This window comes from Zonotrichia albicollis, chromosome 6, assembly GCF_047830755.1.
Source record: "Zonotrichia albicollis isolate bZonAlb1 chromosome 6, bZonAlb1.hap1, whole genome shotgun sequence".
NCBI classification, from domain to species: domain Eukaryota; kingdom Metazoa; phylum Chordata; class Aves; order Passeriformes; family Passerellidae; genus Zonotrichia; species Zonotrichia albicollis.
This window is the reverse complement of record NC_133824.1, coordinates 17,763,813-17,777,943: the sequence shown is the minus strand read 5'-3', so window position 1 is coordinate 17,777,943 and position 14,131 is coordinate 17,763,813. Positions and strand designations below refer to the sequence as shown.

The window sequence follows — 14,131 nt, the reverse complement described above, 5'->3', positions numbered from 1 at the left end:
CAAATAATAATTAGAATAACTTAATATTTTTAATAAGCACATTAGAAACCTGTTAGAAATTACCCTTCAGAAGACTTGAATTCCTGCATCTTTAAAATTTCCCAATATACATATGTAACTAACTCCTTTTAACCAGATATAATGCTGTTTATTTATACTATTGTCTCCCAGCCAGGAATAAACTGCAGAAAGCACTATTTGCAATACATGCAGTTCTTTCCAATGGCTTGGCTTGTGGGAGTGACTAGAACCTGCAACAGGGAAAGGGCTTCTTCCCTGTGAATCCTTTCTCATAGACAGGAAAAGGTTTAATCTAGACAATAAGATGTAAAAAATGCATCTTAATCACTTTTAATGGCTTACCATGACCTGTTTGAAGATGCACTATTATACATAGCTTTATTTATTCTCCCTCACTATGTAAAATTAAAGCTGTTAAAGGATTTAGTAAAGCCTTTAAACATGCTATCATCTACTATTTGATTAATACACAGCAACATAATAAATCATTTCTTCTACTTGCTGAGAGGTAGACAACCTACTCCTGCTCATGAATTACTTTTTGGCTGCACCTAGCTTAATAAACTGGGTGCCTACTGCAGAGCATTTTATGTGACTGTGTACCTTGGCCTCCTGATGACCAGGCTCAGGCTGATCAACGATGGTATGGTCTGGCTCCCATCTGGCCTCACAGTCAGGTTTCCCTCCCATCAATCAATAGCACCTGGGGGACAGGAGAAAGAAGCTGGTGGAAATCTGGGTCTCAGCCCACTGCTGTGATACGTGGGTGCAGGACAAGGCAGAAGCCTTAGTTTGTTGCTTGAGTTTTGCTGCAGCATGAGGTCAGCCTTGGACATGCCCAGACCCTTGAGCTTGGAAATGCTTCCAGGTCTACTAGCCTAAACATAGCTTCTGTCTGCCTGATATGCAATGCCAGTGAAGGCAGAAAGATTTTCTCCAGAGTCCTTAGGAAAAAAAACCCAAAACAACAAAAGCATGTTTGCTCTGATGTAAATAGCTAAACAGTACTGATGCTTCTTTCCTCATTCCATAATGAAAGAGGCTCCGTTTTAATTAAATTTTCCTCTTAAAACTATTATTTTTCATACCTACCTCTAGAACAACCATGGGGTTTGCCAGTGGCAGCATGGTACATAGAGAAATGTAGACTGCGACATGTTTCCTTACAGTGGAGGTAGAATTAGACATCTCAGATCTGGCCATCTCAGGCTGAATTAATGTATACTAACTGATTTTGTATCCAATTTAAATCTGCACCCTAAATTCTCTTTTTCACATAGAATTTAAAGGTTTACTTACACTGGATTTCTTTAATCTCAACCAAATCTATGACATATTTGGACCATATTTAAACACACTTTTGGCAAAAAAATGTCTTCCAGTTTTATTTTACAAGTATTTGCTTAATTATTGCCAAACTTGAGTTGATTTAGCAACATTTGTGCCAAGTTCCAGGCAGAATTTTCACACTTGTACCAATGAGTAAGCTTAACACTTTTGGTGCATGGTGTACCAGATTACCATGGTAGCAATTCACCTGAATACAAAAAATTTTAAAGGGAAAGTCCCTGGGATCACAATGATTTGAGACCTAGACCCCCACAGCAATTTACAGTCAGATCCTCAAGGGGGATTTCAGAGGGTTGCTGCCATTTGAGTACTGTTACCTTTAGTGACTGTCAGGGGAATCTCTGGCCTCTATAAACGAAGATATGGAAAACGAAATTAAAATCTTCAATTCTCAGAAATATTTTATTTTTTCTGTCCAAGACATCTGAACAATACACATTAGAATCTAGAGTTTGGTGTGTTACAAGCTACAAAAGAAGATGAAGTCTGGTATTCTGCATCCTCTATATGTGATGTTTTAAGATCTACTATTGTCCCCGTATCCACAGACTTTGGTTCTCTAAGATGTGGTGCCACAGGGCATCTTGATCTTCATGTAACTAAAAAGATGTCCCTTGCTATCTTTTTCAGGGTGATAAAATACTCAGCAAAAACTTCTTAAAGCAGAGAAAACAACTCATTAACTGAAATAGATATTTTAGACATCTTCCACTTCCTATACCACAGGTGTTGCCAGGAACAGCAGTGATCCTCCAGGTTTAAGTGAAAACACACGCTTACTCAGCCGAGTCAGTACGGACCTTTAAAAACTCACTGTCCTTTGATAGCATTAATCAGCCTTCTTGTTCCTCAAGTAAACTAAAGGTGTGGACTTTCACAGGCAGGAATATAACTCAAAAGGCTTAAGGAATGGAGATAATTTGGGGTTAAATTAACCTGACCATAAATTAACCTGACCATAACTTGACCATAAATTATTGAGTTCTAAGCTTAAGTGACACTAATGGGCACAGCTCAAAAGTGTTACTGCTCCAGTGTATGATGAGGCCTCCTTGTGCTATGCATCTCTGGGGGCATGGCAGCTGGAGCTGCCATTAAAGATTCCTGGATCTCAACCTCAGCTGCTCATTGCCAAAAGCACACCTCTGCTTTTCGTCACCTGTCCACAGGAACCACTCTCTGCATTGGTCCATGCAGAGAAGAGTGAGAAAGGTGGGAGCTGACAAAAACGTTGCATCCAGCAGAACAGTGTAGACAAACGTAGTGGCTAAGAGATGGTAGGTAAAGAGTAAGATGTAGAGCACAGTTTAACTCAGCTTTGAAAAAACTTTGACTTCATTAAAGGGTGTAATGATCAACCATAAGAAACTTCTCTACCAGACAATTTGCGGAATATACCTTTTAAAAACCTCATGATCTTTGTGATCGTCTTGAAAAATGCTTTACAGTAGAAACAAACCAGTTTTTCTATGGTATTGCTCTCCTAAAACCTTCTTTCTCTCCCACCTGTACCCAATGTCCCATTCTAACTGGCTGTAAATATGCTAAAAGATACAGAGCAGAAGAGCACCTGAACTAGCAAGAGAAGACAAACTCCAACTTTCAGTCCTCTTCATTTCTTATTAGACAATCCTCTGTAGTAAATAAGCCATGTAAATGTATGTGAACAAACTACATAGCCTCCATCATTTGTTTTTTCATTGTGTGTAAGAAAAGGGATGGCTGATCACTGCTGTCACCGACTACTTGTGGCTGGCTGAGTTCAAGAATTAAGCACCTGATCATCCTTTCAGTGAAAACAAAATTCTCTGGATAGCAACAACTCTGATTTTGTGTTACTCAAATTCTTTGTTGGTAAAACTCAAAGCTCAGTTTTTACTCAGAACAAGCATAAGCTTGTTCTTTCACTCAGATTTTACTCAGAATAAGCAACTGATTGCTTTCCATGCTCACACTTGATGTTTCTATAAGCCTCGTTTCTCTTACACTGGTATCACAGTAACAGAAACATTAATAATTCACACTCAGATCTGTCTTTGGGGCTTCTCTCAGCTTCAACTCAAAAGCTTAAATCATGAGTAAATGTTCTTCAGCCAAATCTGTTGCTCCCTATTCCCTACCCCCTGCCACACATGGATAAAAGACAGAATTAATTTTTTAAATTAAATAAACAAAATATTTGGTCACTTAGTTTCATTTTTGTCTGGCATTGATATCTTATGGGTACTACATCAAGCCATTAAAAATAAATAAGAGAGCTGAACTTTTCAAACACTGCCAATGAACTTTTTTCCAGTTCAGTGAGGTTAATAGGCCTTTTAATTTACAAATTCATAAGAATAGGATTATATTTGGTTAATAGATTCTTTATTATACTCGTTGAAGTATTACTGCCAGAAATAGAAATTAGTTCCTCATGACATAAAAGGTCAAGATTAGTCGTAATTAACAGAAAAGTCCCAGACTTCAGACAGCTACAGCTAATTACAGCAACTGAATGTACAAGCCAAAGAGCTGTGAGTTTGCAAACCCCTAAACAAATGCTTGGACTTCAGCAAGTCAGATGGTCCAGAGAATCCATTCATGTAAGTTAAAAACATGCACAAGTAATATACAGGACTGGGAATAAGTAAATCCATAATTTCATTTTGGGATAAATGCAAATAAATTTCAGATCCTTCACAAATATCTTGCACTGCAGAAAAGCTACTCTGTCAATTGTCTGCTTCAAACCTTCAGATCCAAACTGTATAGAATTGCACTCAATATTAGTTTTAGTCTACATTTACTATGCCTTGTAAGAAATGTGTCACACATGCATCAACTGAAAACAGGAAAATAAGTCAGGAATTTGCAAAAAAAAATTTGCCTTTTTCTTTTTGGGTGGCAAGCACAAGATCTGTAATGCCTTATTGAAACATCAAGGCAGTAAACAATGAAAATGTAAAAAAGTAGGAAGTTTTCCATCAAATTTTCTTCTTGCAGTGTGAACTCAGAGGAAGAATTTAACCTGCTGAACATTCCAATTAGTTCCTCATGCTCAGGGAAGCATTGCTTAGTGCATGCAGCAAGATGTAGTTCTCCTTTGCACAGCTACTTGTAGAGAAAATGTTTTATTAAAGGAACGCTCAAAGTGGCAGGGTCAGTATGCACAACTTCCACTTCTTTTGTATGCTTTTCTAAATGTCAAATCAAAACACGGCAATGCGATTAAATACATTGGTAACCATAGTTTTATTATAACTGCCTTATAAATCACGCTATAGCTAATTAATCTAATTAACAGTCCTATGTCCCAGATACATTACAGGAACAGACCAAATCAATCCAGCCTTGAAGAAACCACTAATATGTCTCAGACACCAATCCTGGATTTATTGAACATTCATTGAATATCGACCTGCTGTGAAAATATTACTATACCTGCTGCTTTTATGGGACTGGATTTTGCTAGCCTTTTTTCCCTTTAAAAAAATTCAGGAACACAGAAGTCAATGCTATAAACCAAAGATATTTTGCTAGCAGCTTAGCATTTCAAAGATAGGTAATTAAGCTGAAACATTTATAAGTTTTAAGATTCACAGGTTGAAAATTTAATATTTTTCTGCTATGTATCTTTTTCATCTGTCCAAATTAAAACACTGGTACACAAATACAACCACACTAAGTCCCTTGAAACTCAGGCTGAAAAGTATCACGTTTTCAGAAGGTAAATAAAGAGAATGTTGAAGCAGAGCAGAGTTTCTAACGAGTTAATGTAAAAAAACCTCATGCAAAAGCAATCCGCATCAAAGCTAGCAGGCAATACCCTGACAGTCATCCATCAAACCAAAAGTCCCCATAATAAATGCCAATTATAGGGCAAATATGCACAAACGCGGATAGCATAAGCCATGGGATCATTTCCTTCCAAGAAAATTAGTGACCAACGAAACACCCATGCAGCCTGCCCTACAGCAACACTCACTCCTGACCGGAATACTAACTACTATTATTATTTCACTCTTTTTTACCTTATTTTGTACTTTTGCAAGAATTCAGAGCCACACAGAATTTTGTTTGGGGTTATACAAATTCCTTTGCAATTTGTATAGAAGTCTAACATAACTTTTTAAAAGCCATGACATGCCTATAATGTATACAGAGTCTCTGACTTCCGCCGTAAGCGAGCCTTTTTCCTAACTTAATCATACTCAAATTTCACCCCTTTTAAAGATCCTGATTCAAAAATGCTCACTCATTCTCCACAGTCCACAAATTTATACCATCTCTTCCTGTGGTATTATATGTGCATAAATTAAAAAAGAATGGTCTTGTATAAGGACTGAAAACAGAACATTCCAAGTCCCCATCCCCCAAACCTAACTTCAATTTATCAAGGAAATGTTTGATACAAATACACATTCTTATAAAATTATTGTTTTGTGTATGAATAGGATGTTTCGCATTTGAGCAGAATTACGTTACCAAAACCTAAAAACAATGAGTTGTACAGCATGCTGAAGTAAAACAATAATAAGAGCTTTTCTGCTGTTACATTTGTATAGCTTCTGATTCATTTTATCCCCTTTTCCTAACACCTTCTGCATATCACACCTGACCAATATTTTTGGCATCACAAAAGCAGGTTTTTTAGATTTATGGTATCTGACATAGAGTAAACAGAAAAGTAGCATGTTTTGTCATATGAAGTGTCAGAGGTAACAGCTGAAAGTTAAGATAAGAACTTCATGCTGATGAGACAAAGAAGCATTGAAAGAAATAGTTAATACTAGTATAATGTCAAGAGAATTATTCTTTTATCTAAAATGAGTCACATTGCTATATTCATAGAAACAGGCTAGAAAATGCTACATTAGTCCTAGTCTGATGTCTTATCTAATTGACCTCTAAAGTGACATCTTCCATCACACAGACTAACCTGTGCTATATTCATTTATTTCCATCTTACCTAAAATTATGATGAATGGTTTGAGCTCTATTCAATTATTGAAAATGTGCAAAGAAACAGAAACAATGAAACTGGCAAAGTGCTCTGCATTCTTAGGAACAATTTAGGCTAATTAGCATCAACTTCTCCCCCATTCATCATACCCCTTTAGAAATATAAACAAACTGTCAGCTCTAACCTAACAAACAGATCACTGAGCTACTTAACACAAATTATTCTTACATGAAAAGCTCCTTCTCAGGCAATATTCTCCTCTAGGGCATCTGGGAAGTTGAGCTATTAAAATTGAAGACATATGTTTCAGTCAAATTTAACTCCCAGATTGTACTGATCGCTGTTGTGACAGTTTTCCATCAGCATGCTGCTGCTGGCAAAGCACTACATATTTTAAACAAAGCAATGCAACAATAGACTTCAATGATGCATGTTCATTTAGTATAATATCAATACCACCCAATTAGCACCCTACACCTAGAAATGGAGCTACTTAAAACTATTGCTTAGGTAGAACTTGAATCTCAGATTTCATTTGGGGTTTCTTTTAGAATTACATATTTTGTATGTTCCTGTGAGCTTGCAGAAGGCAGCAGCTATGCCACTGTCAGCTATGACAATAGCTTAAATCAAGCTGCAAAGGTGATGCTCTGAAAAGGCCATAGAGGGAAGTGCTGCTGTCACTCCTGGTTTTAACTCAAAATCCTCCACAGATGCCACGAACAAAGGGACAGCTCTAAGCTAAAGGAAAACAGGAAGATTTCCAGAGCTGAATACTTCCTGAACACAGCAACACATGTGCTACTTTGGAAGTCAAAATGATAATGAAATAGACTTCCTTTTCTTTCTCCAACATGCAAAAGGAACTAAATTTGTCCCAACTGCATACCTGACTAAAAGCTTTTGTGCTAAAACTAAGACTTTTCCATCAGTTTGTTAATACACTCATTATCTGGTAAAAGGAAGAAGTAAAAACTGGCTGGGACTTTGTTGTCTCACAGACATTTGGGATTTTGTGCATTTATAAGGATATGCCTTTTCCAGTAAGAACTTCAAAACTGGGGAATATTCTCCACTATTTTTAGAAAAAATACAATTTTTAAATTTCAGAGATATCACAAATAATCAGTGTTGAAAAACTGTTTCTTGAGTTGTTTTTCTTTTCAATCTGTAAGAAAATTCTTACTTACTACCTTGGTTCCCTTTAAACAGCAAAATTTATAATAAGAATTTCACGGATTAAAGATTAAGAATTTCCCATCCTTTCTTCTTTAATTTTCTCTCATTTTGCTACTTTGCTATTTCATTCTGGCTCTAAATTTGTCTTGCAAGAAACACTTGTAGTACATGTTGTAACTTGCCTTTTTTTTTCTCCCCTCTTTCTTCTGAGAAAGGTAATGAAATCAAGCAGTATCAGCATGGTTGCCTATTTGCACAGAAAGGTGTTGTCTGAATTTAATTTTGTTTCATCCTTAGGTGAGAGGAGGAAGGAGGACCATCTAACTTCCTAATTTCCTCACTGCTGGTTGCACATACATTTGCCCTTGGATACAGAACTTCCAAGGCCTGGAGTATATAACATGATTGGAGCCAGAAGGTCCCCAAACATCTCTATGGTGATGCATTGCTTACCAGCAAGAGAAAACACTTTCTGAGTGAACACAGTGCAAGCATGCATGTCTGGCGTCTGAAGAAAAGGATCTTGCATTATGACATGACAGCCACCTCGAAAAGCTTTTAAATATTAGTGCTGACCAGACAGTCTGATTCTAGAAGCTTTATGCAAACAGATTGGTGAGACTTGAAAGTGAGCACCTAATCCATGGTTCTTGCCCATCTTCTCTGAAATGATCTCACATCTATGGGCTTTATTGAGACAGAGAAGTGGTGATGCAGTTCATGTTTATCACAAGAGAATGAAGAGAGGTTTTATAGCTGACAAATTAAAAACCTCTTTCAGCCATCATCTGCATTTCTTCACACTAGACAAAAAAAAAGCCAGAGAAAAATCTGAAAGGTGACCTCACACAAACCAGGGGGAATTAAGGATTCAGGACATTTCTGACAAGTCAAGAAAGATGGAGTACCACATCAGCAACCTCATTAGGACCAGGATATTAAAAGGCTGGCTTAAGGTGACTCATTCATTCTTCAGTTAACCAACAAAAGAAGCACCTCAATCTCATCAAATATATCAACCTCAAGAAAATGTATATTAATGAAAACTGACCTCTAACTTACCACACTGAAGTACAGTGTTTTAGGATTGTACTCAATTCCTATACCGTTCTGGTGTTTGCAAAATCCACTTCAAGAAAACATGAATTAGTCTGCTCTAGAAAGAGGATCGTTAAATTAGATTCAAATGGACAGAGCAGCACTGAACACTTCCTGGGTATCAGAGCAGGAACTGGAGGTACATTCCAGACACAGCAAGGAGAATGTCCCTACAAAAGCCAGAAGTTTTCCCTTGGTTATGAGAAAGGCTTTTCATAGGTGGGGTTGCTCTTCAGTTAGGGTGGTTTTTTTTGTTGTTTTTGGGTTTTTTTTGTTTGTTTGTTTTGTTTTTTTTTGTACAGGACAGTCTCAGAGGGTATAAACCACCAGCTCTGCTTGCTACATTGTTGAAAGAGCGTGTTGGATATGGGTATGCTACCTAAATATGGAGCTGCATATTTCAGTTGGCCTATTTTTTCTCTAGGTTCAGCCATTAAAAAAGATATTTTTCACATATGCATCTAAAGAGCATCTAACACACATGAATACACATATTTCATCTCAGTTTCAACTGTTCTCTCAACAGCAACAAATCTGTCCTAATTTTTAAGAAGCTGTATTCTGTGAACATGACTACCTTAGAGACAAACAAAATAAATACTAATCCACATCTGTCAAATTACTTCCAAGCTGGCATCAGACCTTCATTGAGGTATGCTGAAGGCCAGAGAAAGCTGCACACTGTATTTTTACCATTACGTTATAAAGATCAAATGTGCAACATTCAAGAGCTAGTTTATTATTTACACTGAATTGCTCTCACATAGCTGTCATTTAATTTTTTTCTTTCATTTGCAAGTGTTTTCTGTTGGTTCAGAAATGTTTTCTTTCTGGTTGCAGTCTCTTTTTAAGGCACAGCAACAAGTAATAGAAGCAGACAGGAAGTAGGGCTTGTTGCTCTCCAGAGGATGATTAAGCAAGTCAGCACAAATTCCCTGAAGTTCCCACAAACAGGCTCTTATGTAACAACATATGTTTTCAAAGATATTTTATCTGAGCAGTGGAGAGTCTTTTTCATGGGAAAAATATAAGCTAGCTTTATAATAAACATTGTGGAGCATGAAATAACTATAAAGAGCACTATAATTGAAGTAAATTATTAGATACTTAAAATCCCACAGCAACTGATTCTCATTTACATTTCTCAAAATTAACCTTGATCAATAAAGTATCCAGGTCCTGCAGTCCCTTGCTAACACAAACAAAACATATTATGGGTTTTTTTGTCACCTGCAATGGTCTGGAATGAGTCCAGATAATGGTTTTAATACCAGTAGTCCAGCAGACTTTTCAGTAGACTTTTTCTGTGAAGAAAGCAGGGTCAATCCTTTTCCTCTCACTTATGCACAGAGCAGAAATTCTTTAAACTTGAGAAAACTTAAAAAACAAATCCTTAACATCTACCTTGCATTTGACTATCCCAATATATACTGTCTTTAGATTATGCAGTACAGCTGTGGACTGGTTACAGCCATTCAGCACTGCATACTTGTTATTCTTTAAAAAATGCACACACATTAAGATTTATTTTGTCCTCTTTAATTTCAAAGAAAATTTACACGTTTTATTACAAGAATTTTAAGCTTATAGGAGTGGTTATTTACCTTCATGTGAGAAAAATATTTGACTACCTAGAATTAGATATGAGGACTGACTACTATGTAGTCTGATTTTTCTACCAATAAGTAAAAATTTGGCGACACAAATATTAAAAAAGTGAAGAAACAACACAGCACAACAGATTAAGTTTTCAAGTTATTTATGATTTCACTGCCCATTTACAAAGATCTGATGCTGCAAAGGTAGAAAAGCCGGGTCAACCAATAACAGCAAAGTTAACTATAGTCTCTCAAAGCAGAACCTCAAGCTGTGCTGCTGCAGAACATCTTCTATGCTCTGAAAGTGTGCTACCAGTAAGTCTGATTCCTGTGAACCATACCGTGCATTTTATTTTCACACTATGTGGACAAAAGCTTAACATTCTCTGTATTAAACATATTGCCCAGATGTACAAAATCACACATATCTTATCCTGCAATTCCTAAAATACATAAGTTAAATTTTGATATGAAAAGAACATCTAGTCACAAAAGGACTGGATGCTCTTAACATTTTATCTGACACTCCTGTCATATATGGATTTTTAAGCTTTTTTTCACCTGTTGATCCAAGACATGCCAGAGCCAGATAACACAGGGGCATACCCAAACAAAGCAGTCGGTTTTGCCTTTGCAAAATCTATATGGCTACAGTGGAAAACTTCACCTTATCTCACCTAACTCACAATGTCACTGAAGTGAAAAAATAGAGTCAAAATCCAATGATCTTCTCACACCCATATGCTACATCTTCTCAATAGTCAAACATTTTAAAGAAATATACTTTTAATAATTTACTACTGCTGTTTAGCTGGGGTTTCATTATGTTGGTGCACACCTACGCCTGAATGGTTAAGAGTGGGAATTCACTTTGTGTGATACGTAGAAACTGAACTAGAAATCATGCAACAGATAATTTTTCTGGTCAAACAGGATAATTCCTTCTATTCTATTCTAATGAACTCTTAAAGAACGCAGATGATAAAGGCTTTTCCCCGCTTCCTTCTTTCACAGCTTTGATCTCACTGCTTGAAAGTGATATCAAAAGTAATTCTTCAAGTACCATGTTTCAATTTCAGCTCTTCTTCCCACATGTATGTACTACTTTTACTCCATAACCAATTATTCAGTAACAAACAATGCCTAAAGCAGGCCCAATAAGGCTTATCATAATAGATACTAAAAGGTACTGTAATTTATCAATTTCACTCTAAAAATTTGAGCAAAATAAAAAAAAACAAATGATTGAGTCAGTAGAGCAGAAGCCATCTATTTCTGTATCCCCCTGTTCTGACTGGGATTTTGATCTCAGTTAAGTGACTTCAAGAAAAAACTCTTAAGTGAGAAATGGAGTGAACAACATGCAATTTTTTTTTAATTTGAGCTACTCCTAATCATAAGAAGAGTCCACAACAGCAGGAATTGTATCTCCAAAGCATGTAATAAGTAATTGCATTCTAACAGCTTTAAAAATCAAAAAGTAGACGAAAACAAGACTTCGAATTGACCTAGGGAAGAAAACTGAGAAGACAACTGCTACTGATTTAAAAACAAAGCTTCAAAGATACATATAAAAAAGACAAAAAGACAAAAAAAAAAAAAAAAAGCCCAGCCTTGGACGATAAGTCTCAAGATATGTAAAGGGAGACTACTTGTTTCATTCAGTAGTGCACAATTTTGCTGTGCTTCTTTAATATACATCTTTTCTGAGAAGGGTAATTGCAAAGGGGTCATAAAATAAATAATCCAAGATATTTTCCCATCATCTCTTAGATTTGCTTTAGTACAGTCCCTAATGCATAATTCAGAATAAAAACTCAAATTAGAAAAAAACCATTTTTTTCCCTCTTAATCCTAATGAGGCAATCCAGAGCTGAAAATCTATGCCTTTCATGTCGCCTGAGCCTCTGAGGACAACAGGTGGAAGCGCTGTAGCTAACAGAAGCATCAGGAGAATCCTAAGAGCTGCCAGAGCATTCCTGCTCTTTGGTCAGGAATTGCAGAGCTGCCAAAAACGGGGACAGGAACAGAGAAATGACAACTTGTGCAAATGCTTTCCCAGCTATGAGAATCCCAATTCTCAGGGCACTTGAGCTCCCTAGTTGGACCTAAATAACTTGAAAAAGTGTCCTTTTCCCCCCCATTTTTGGAAAAGCCATGCATGGCAAAGCAGGCCTCAGGCCAGCTTCTGGACTAAAAATCACTCGGTTTTGCATTTTAAAAAGAAAACTGCAGCTCAATGAGAGCAGGGAAGATGAGCTCAGTCAGAGCCCACTTATAAATCCACCCCAGCTGATAGATGTTCTTTGGACAAAAGAAATTTCAGCTCATGTGCTAAAAGGCTATCTAGTGGATATGGAATCAAAGGGGATTCTTCCTGCCAACTTCACCTAAGTGCTGCATCAAACCAAAGTGTCAAATGATTCAATGATTGTTCCTAAAATTTCAGACCCTATACTGGTACCAATGGACTCTTGCAGCTTTGTGTATCAAAAGGGAGACTCGAATTCAATCCACAGTTTTTGCTTCTAAGCCTGTAAACTGGCTATTAACAGATCTTTGCATGCATGTGGTGGTTCATTTCAGGGATAACTGAAGCAGTTTAGGTGGTGAATGCTGGTTTAAAAATTGGTTAATCCAACACTATTATTTAAGAATCATATAGCTACCTAGGAACTTCAGGTGCTTTTGGCACTAAGAATCAGCAAAAGCAAGATGCTGAAATTTGTGTTTTCAGATTAGGTGGACTGATGGATGAAGCAGTAGAAGGACTCTTAGTAAATGTATCTTATTTTGTCTCAGACATCTTTCTCATTTAAATCCTGCCATATAAGCAGGGACTTAAAGATCAAAAAAAGCCACTCAACAGCCCTGATACCCTTTATTTCCACATGGTCCAATTAAGAAAACAGTTCCCAAAGTCACTGGAATGCAAAATTACAGACCACTGGCAGAAAAAAAAGATGAAAAAATGGACCAGTGCACAGGCTCCAGCAAGCTCTTTTCACTACTTAAGGTTCTAATAATAAGAAGACCTGAGGCAGATTAAGTGGAAAACAACACTCTTGAAGCCTTAACTCTGAAATGGAAGTAATTGTTAGCCTAAAAACACTCAAAGTGTCTGAGAAGAGCTGGGTCTTCAGTTCTGCTCTTCTGCGGAGTATGTACCTCTCATCACCATGACTTAACATATTTTCTTCTGGAATTGTCACCTTGGCTATTTTTAGTGGGCAGAGCTCACAGTTCTTTTGGTTTACACGTTAGTCAAAGTGTATTTTTGAAAATGCCCATCAAAAGGAAAGATGTAATACTTTATGCTGCTTTACAGCCTATTTTAGTGACTACAGCAAGTCACTTGTTTCAGGATGTGCACCTGAGAACAGAAGGAAGTACCAGTGAAATGCTATATTTGACTCAGCTTGAGATTACTGTTTTGTTTGAGCTTTTTTTCACTATTAGCAGAGGAATGGGCATTTATCCTGCTCTTAATGTTGCTTTACTCACCAGACCACCTGTGACACTTTCAAGGTCTAAAACTGCTGCTTTGAGACTAAATCTATAAAGAACATGCTAAGAAGTGCTGCATGCTATTGCAGCAGAGAACCAAGTTCTCTGCTTCATTTATGCAACCTACACATTTAAGGATTTAATCCTAAAGGGGTCTGTGGCCCTTAGACTCCATTTGTTTCAAGACATTTTATATTTAGTATTTCAGCCAAACAGTTCTGTTTTTTTTTTTAAATGTATTTAAAACTATCACATCCAGGCAGGTAAGTGTTAAAAGCAATGAGAAAACAATAGGAGGTTAAAGTATGCAATGCAATAAGAATGTTTAGCATGTCCTGACACTCCAACTCCCCCCCCTCCACTGTTCAGGCATCTAATTGTTTGCTTTTCCTCCTACATACAATAACGAAGTGAACTACAATCAAAGTGTGAT

The 14,131-nt window shown here is 36.9% G+C and overlaps 1 protein-coding gene across 4 annotated transcripts in view; it reads right to left on the bottom strand.

Moving 5' to 3' along the window:
- The window catches only part of SLC25A21 (solute carrier family 25 member 21), a 235,988-nt gene that overhangs the window by 199,681 nt on the left and 22,176 nt on the right, over nt 1-14,131 (bottom strand). The window contains exon 2 of one of the 4 annotated variants that reach the window (XM_074542662.1): nt 625-724. The exons of 2 other annotated variants lie outside the window; for them this stretch is intronic. The gene's annotated coding sequence lies outside the window, so the exon portion shown is untranslated. Of the gene's footprint in view, nt 1-624; nt 1,293-14,131 lie in introns of those variants that run through there. One more of the 4 variants, XM_026792658.2, reaches the window with a different exon arrangement.